General features: G+C 46.6%; 1 protein-coding gene across 1 annotated transcript in view; it reads left to right on the top strand.

Annotated features, from left to right (window-relative positions):
* Window positions 1-5,600: 5,600 nt before the first annotated feature.
* Window positions 5,601-6,000, top strand: part of FRMD4B (FERM domain containing 4B) — a 314,088-nt gene continuing 313,688 nt past the window's right edge. The window contains exon 1 of the mRNA XM_048226469.2: window positions 5,601-5,693. The gene's annotated coding sequence lies outside the window, so the exon portion shown is untranslated. The remainder of the gene's footprint in view (window positions 5,694-6,000) is intronic.

Genomic DNA, 6,000 nt, shown 5'->3' with positions numbered 1-6,000 from the left:
TCACAGCTAATCATCATCGACCGCTTCGTTTTAAAAATTGCTGATATTTGACTTTTAACCCCCAAAGGCAATTTCCTACGATATAGCTTAATATCCACCCATGTTTAAATGTAATTATTTAAGGTGGTTTTTTTTTAATTTTCTAATTTCGGGTCATCAAGACTAGCACACAGACAATAAAGCAATTATGTATGTTTATTTACACCATGTGACATAGGCAAGGATTGAAGATAATGGCTTAATGCTTCTGTGAATGAAAGAAGAGGTTTTGATTTATCTCAATGTATATGCAAAGGCCATGTGGTGAAATGAAAAGGTTTCGATTATGATGAGCACTCCCCATGGGAGTGTGAAGTCACAGGTCACTCTGCTGTTCTTTACGTAGTAAGTGCTTTCAGGGTAGAGGTGTGTGTCCAGGGATACGTAGAAGTCCGTGACACAGTGTGGTAAGGGACGAAGTAACTTGGAGTGTGTCAGCACAGGGCTGGTATTCTCATTAACGCTTCTTGGTTATCTAAAATGTGCTTTAGAAAGAAAACACAGCACATTGACCTTGAACAGCTAAATAGCTACAGCTATGGTTATTGATATGTCTAATATTACTGTGATTTAGTTTTTAAGTCCCTATTAAAAATTCCAGAGGGGCACCTGGGTGGCTCAGTCAGTTAAACATCTGACTTCAGCTCAGGTTATGATCTCAGGGTCCTGGGATCGAGCCCTGCGTCATCATCGGGGCTCCACACTCAGAAGGGAGTCTGCGTGTCCTTTTCCCTCTGTCCCTCCCCCCAGTTCATGCCCTTTCTCTCTCTCAAATAAATAAATAAAATCTAAAAAAAAAAAAGAAAAGAAAGAAAAAGAACCCCAGAAATCAGTGTAATCTACCGAAGCCATTACATTAGTAACAAAAGTACCAAAAAGGCTGGGCCTTCAGTCATGGGGCATGAGAGCCCCGTTCTCAGAGTCAGAAAGTCCTGGGATCAAATCTTAGCTCCTGACTTATCAGCTGTGTAACCGGAAGCAAGTCATTTTCTCTCTCCGGGCCTTGGTTTTCTCCCGTGTAGAATGGAGAGAACAAGAGTGCTTCACTTCGTAGAGTGACTGACTAAATGAGACCTCATATAGAAGGAGCTTAGCAAACATGGACATGTGTTCTTACAAAACTAATGGACATTGGCTCACTCACAAGCCTTTAGCGATAAAATATGCAAGCAGTATTCATAGTCCTATCCCAAACCTGAGTTTTCAGCGGGAAATCTTTAGAAAGCACAAACTCCTTGACATTAAGAGGACCAGGGTGCTGCAGGGATGGTGTGACTTCTCTTTAGAGCCGGTTTTAAAAAGATACCTAAAACAAACAAACAAACAAAGCACAGAGGGCCGATTGTACACCAATACATCAACAGGGAACTGGGCGTACGCATTACGCTACATCGATACAGCACATGATCTGTGTGTTTGCAGGTACTTTGTAAAAGTCTAGAGCATGTATGTTAAAGGTGCTCATTTAGGGCAGTGAACTTGTGGGTGATTTTCAGTTTCTATTTTACGTACTTCCCGTATTGTCAAAAACTTGCCTGCTGAGTATATATCTATCTTTAGCTCAAATAAATAAGCCCATAAATATGTACATAAACCAATAAATAAATCTGTTTTCATTTGGAAATAAAATATTTGTGAAGCATGTTCTTATTATTCCAATAGCTGAATTTCATGATGCACATACCAAAATATACTCCTTTCTACTGCACAGAAGTGAGATAAAAGAGCTTGAAAGTAGGGGTCCAAGGAATTTCTAGCACCACCTGGCACCAAAGATCTCAACCTCCAACAATCCGTCATGTACGGAGTGATTGGTGAGGCCCTCGTTTGTCACCTGGAAAGTCTACATTTCAGGACAGAATTGTTTCCTCTTGCTGCTTACTGCTTTCTTTTTGTAGATCTGTATTTATCTCATCTCACCAATTACTCTGAGTTTCTGAAAGGTGAGACACATTTCTTTATCCCATGTGTTCCATTGTCTCTGCCCAGCACGCAGCAGAGCGTTAAGCATTTACTAGTCATCCCAAAAGTACAAGAATTGTTAGTTATTTTTAAGTTGAGTGTGGTTCCTCCAACCAAGCCCATAGTACAGATTATAAATGGGCTGTCCATGCTGGATTTGACCTGCAAACAGGTTTCGAGTATAGAATATTTAAAAAATTTTAGTTGCTCGCCAAGATTTTTTAAACATTGGGAGATTTCGTACCAAAATCCAGCTGTCCAGCTTTTCTTGGAAAATCAAAACATCAGGTCAATCAGATCAACACTCCCACATGGCACAGTGTGCTGAGATCAACAGTGCCTGCCTGCTTCCGATGGGGACAATATATTCTCCATTTTGCCACTGTCCCCACCATTCCTGATTGCTTCACCTCTGTTCTAGCTTACTAGCTAGTGTTACTTATCGGGTCCCCGAGTTTGTCACTTCTGAGAAGTTCTTGGCTTGGTTCTTCAAACTTACAAATCTCTGGGGCTTCACTGCTTGGCCCATATTCTGTTCAGGCTTCTGACCACGCTGTCTTATAACCGGAGCGATTCCTTACAGGAAAGCAGCTTGGAAATGCTGTATTCTTCGTGAAGCCCTTTCTGGATTCCTTCTTCCAGACGTACTTTTTGAACCTTTCTTACATATTGCTTTCCGCTTTGTCAACAGGTTAAGCACTTGTCACAGGGTCCTGTACGTGGTAAGCACTCAAAACACCTTCACCTTATTATTACACCTTTTCGTGTTCCCATTTTTTCTTCCAGATTGTAAACTCATTGCTAGCATGAAGGATGATGCCCATCTTTAGGCCGAGCTGTAGTGATTTACACAAAATTGGTGCTTACTAAGTGTGCATTGAATTAAATAGGAATGCACACACAGCATTTAATTAATCACAAGAGTTTAGGGTGGGAAAAACATCCCTGGGTCAATGAGGTGGGGTAGTCATCAAGGGATGTGGAAGGAAGAGCAAATCAGTGTTTTTCAAGTGGACCCTTGAAAAGCTTGTTAAAAATGCAGATTTCTGGTCTCTGAGACTTCTGGAGCCCGGGTCCAGGAATGTGAGGTTTCATCAACCCTAACCCCAGAGATCTTGATATAACTGTCTCAACTATTAAAAACAAAAATAAACTCCCCCTTCTAATACACAGCCAGAATTAGTAATTCTATACTAGAGTAAGAATAAAGAAAACAAGTTTTGTTTCTTTGTTCTGCTGCGTTGTGCTTTTTCATTTTGCTATTTGGGGTATTTTATAAATATTTATCAGAAGGTTGAAGTTGGAAAGAAAGCTGTCCCCTCTCCTTTAATAATAATCGCTAATATTTATTAAATATTCACCGTGCGCCAGATACTATTCCAAATGCTTTCTATGTGTTAACTAATTCAATCCTTACAACAACCCTGTAAGGTTGGCATTATATTATCCCGATTTTAGGTTGAGTATTTGGAAAAGTTGGGCTTCAAACCCAGACACAACAGCCTTGGAGCTGCCATTGTCAAGCCAGAGCCTCTTTGCTTCAAGAAAATCCAGTAAATATCCTGCATCTTCCAGAAAATTCTCCAGACTACTCTGACCACATCAACCTTACTGACATCACCTATATTGCATTTTTCATGTAACAGTCTGCATCTAGTTCCCCCCCACCCCCTCGCCGTCCCCTAAACATACACCAAGCTCTTTCTGGATGGCCGCCCCTGTGCTATTCATTTTCCCTGCTTTGTTCCACTTTGCTATACACTCCCTGGGATGTTCTCTAGTGCCCATGCTATAGGTATTGACTTTCTCTCCAAAGAAATTATGTGCACTTATGAGGGCAGAGTAAGCCATTACTCTCTGCACTGCTGCCTCACCGGGACCCTTATGCTGCTCTTCACGTCGAACAGACAGTTTCGTGCACTGGTTCGGGAGTCTTCAGCTCGGAATTCAAAGACAGGTGCAACCACGTTCTAGTTTCCTATTCTCTCGCAGGTCAATTAACCTCTCTGACCCTAGGTTTCCCCCTCTGCAAAATGGAAGTCCATTAAGTCAACTGACCTTGAAAGACAACTGCTGTGTGGCAGGGGCTGACCAAGGCCAGCGTAGACCCTGAACACATGGGGCATCTAGTCCATCCCTTTCTCCCAGGAGAACCAAATGAGATAATACCAAGTGAAGTGCTTACTTAGCCCAGATCTGGGGGCCTGTCATAGTTGCTCAACAGATGTCAGCTATTCATTCAATATAGTCTATTTAATTAGAAGCAAGCAGCCCATTCGACACCAGAAGAAAATTTAATTAAACTTCACACTACACAGATGTAATATTATCCATCACTCCATCTCAAGCCTTCACTGCTTCACATCTTGCTTTTCACTTCATGTCCATAGCAGCTATGCAGGTGCCTGGAAAATCCAGCGAGCCTTCCCTCTGGTCCTTTTCTGTAGGCTGGTGATCCGTCAGAAGAAGAAGGAGGAAAGAAGGAAGAGGAGGAGGAGAAATGCCAAAACCAGGGTTACTGAAACTGTGGTCTCTCAAACATTGACATTGACGAATCAACTAAACTTCCAACAAAACGCGGAGGTGTGTATCTCCGTGTAGTCTTAGGACAATTCTTTTTAAAAACAGATTTAGTTTTAGAATTAATTCATAGTTTATAGAGAAATGGGTCGGGCAATGGGACACACATTCAAAGCTGTTTGGGAATTATTTTCTCTCGGTGACGGTGCACTTCTGGCGCTCTACTCAGCAACCCGTTTGAAAGATGATGTGAAAGTCTCAAGAGCAGATCCTTCCCGAATGGTTCTCCCTTCTTCCTCCACTCTTCTCTCATTTGCTGCCCCGCACGCAGCATCACATCTAGCTGCAATCTGTCTTCTCATTTATCAGCTATTTGAGTTAACCTCTGGAGTTTCGTCGTCTCTAAAGAAAGCATAATGAAACACTCCTGAATCCCAGAACTGTTCTGGAGGGAAAATGCCAGGCATGGGGTAGGCTCTTACTCCCTCTTTTTACTCTTCTTTCCTCTCTTTCTCTCTCGCTCTTCTCTCTTACTACCGTCTCTCCTTCCCTCCCTTCTTTCCCTCTTTCCTCCCCTCCTTGCTCCTCCTTTCTATGTCTTTCTTTCAAGGGGAGCCACCAGGTTCGCGGGAATCTCAGATCGAGTCATGAGCCAGACCCACTCCCGATCCGGAGTAGATCCTGTGCCGCCCGCAGCCGCCCGCGCCTCACCCCCTTTATTCTAAGGGCAGTCGGGCTTGGGATGCTTGGAGCCTGGGAGGCGAACCGAGTCCCTCCCCGCGCTTTTCTGCCTCGGAGCGAGGGATGCAGAGGCGCGGGCTAGTGCCCCTCCCCTTCCCCCACTCCCGGCCGCGCCAGCCGCTCCGCGCCCCTTGGCACCAGCGCCTTCTCTCTGGCGGGGTAGGCGAGCCCAGCCGGCAGCCGCGCGGCGGGGGCCGAGGGCGCCCCCTCCCTTCCTGGCGCTCCCCTCCCCTTCCTCCCCTCCCGATACAATGACTGGGCCGGAACAGCGCATCAGCCGAGTCTCATTGGCAGCGGCCGCCCCAGCCCCCGGAGAGGCGGCGGGCGGGGGCAGCTGCGGAGAGCGGAGCCGGGAGCCGGGGCTGACAGAGAGAGCAGGCGGGCAGGACGGAAGGACGGAAGGACGCCAGGCAGGCGGCCCGGGCACAGCTGTAAGTGTGGACCGAAGCGAGGACGCGCGGCGAGCGGCAGCGGGGACGACGAGCGGCCCCGGGCCGGGGATGCGGCGGGCGCCGGCTGCCCAGCCAGCCCGGGAGTCGGGCTGCGCGGCTCACGTGCCGAGCAGGAGCTTGGGCCGAGAGGAGGAGGAAGAGGAAGGCGGGCGCCCGGGAAGGCGCGGAGCCGAGTGGAGTTGCTCGCAGGGCCGGCGTAGAGCCGAGTTCCCAGGTCCCGCGCGCTGAGCCACCGAGACAATAAAAGTAGCGGTCGGCAGCGCCCGAGCGCCCGAGGGCGGAGGCA

Source organism: Ursus arctos, unplaced genomic scaffold, assembly GCF_023065955.2.
Source record: "Ursus arctos isolate Adak ecotype North America unplaced genomic scaffold, UrsArc2.0 scaffold_14, whole genome shotgun sequence".
In the NCBI taxonomy this organism is placed as follows: Eukaryota; Metazoa; Chordata; class Mammalia; order Carnivora; family Ursidae; genus Ursus; species Ursus arctos.
The sequence above is the reverse complement of the archived record's forward strand: the minus strand, read 5'-3'. Positions and strand labels throughout refer to the sequence as shown.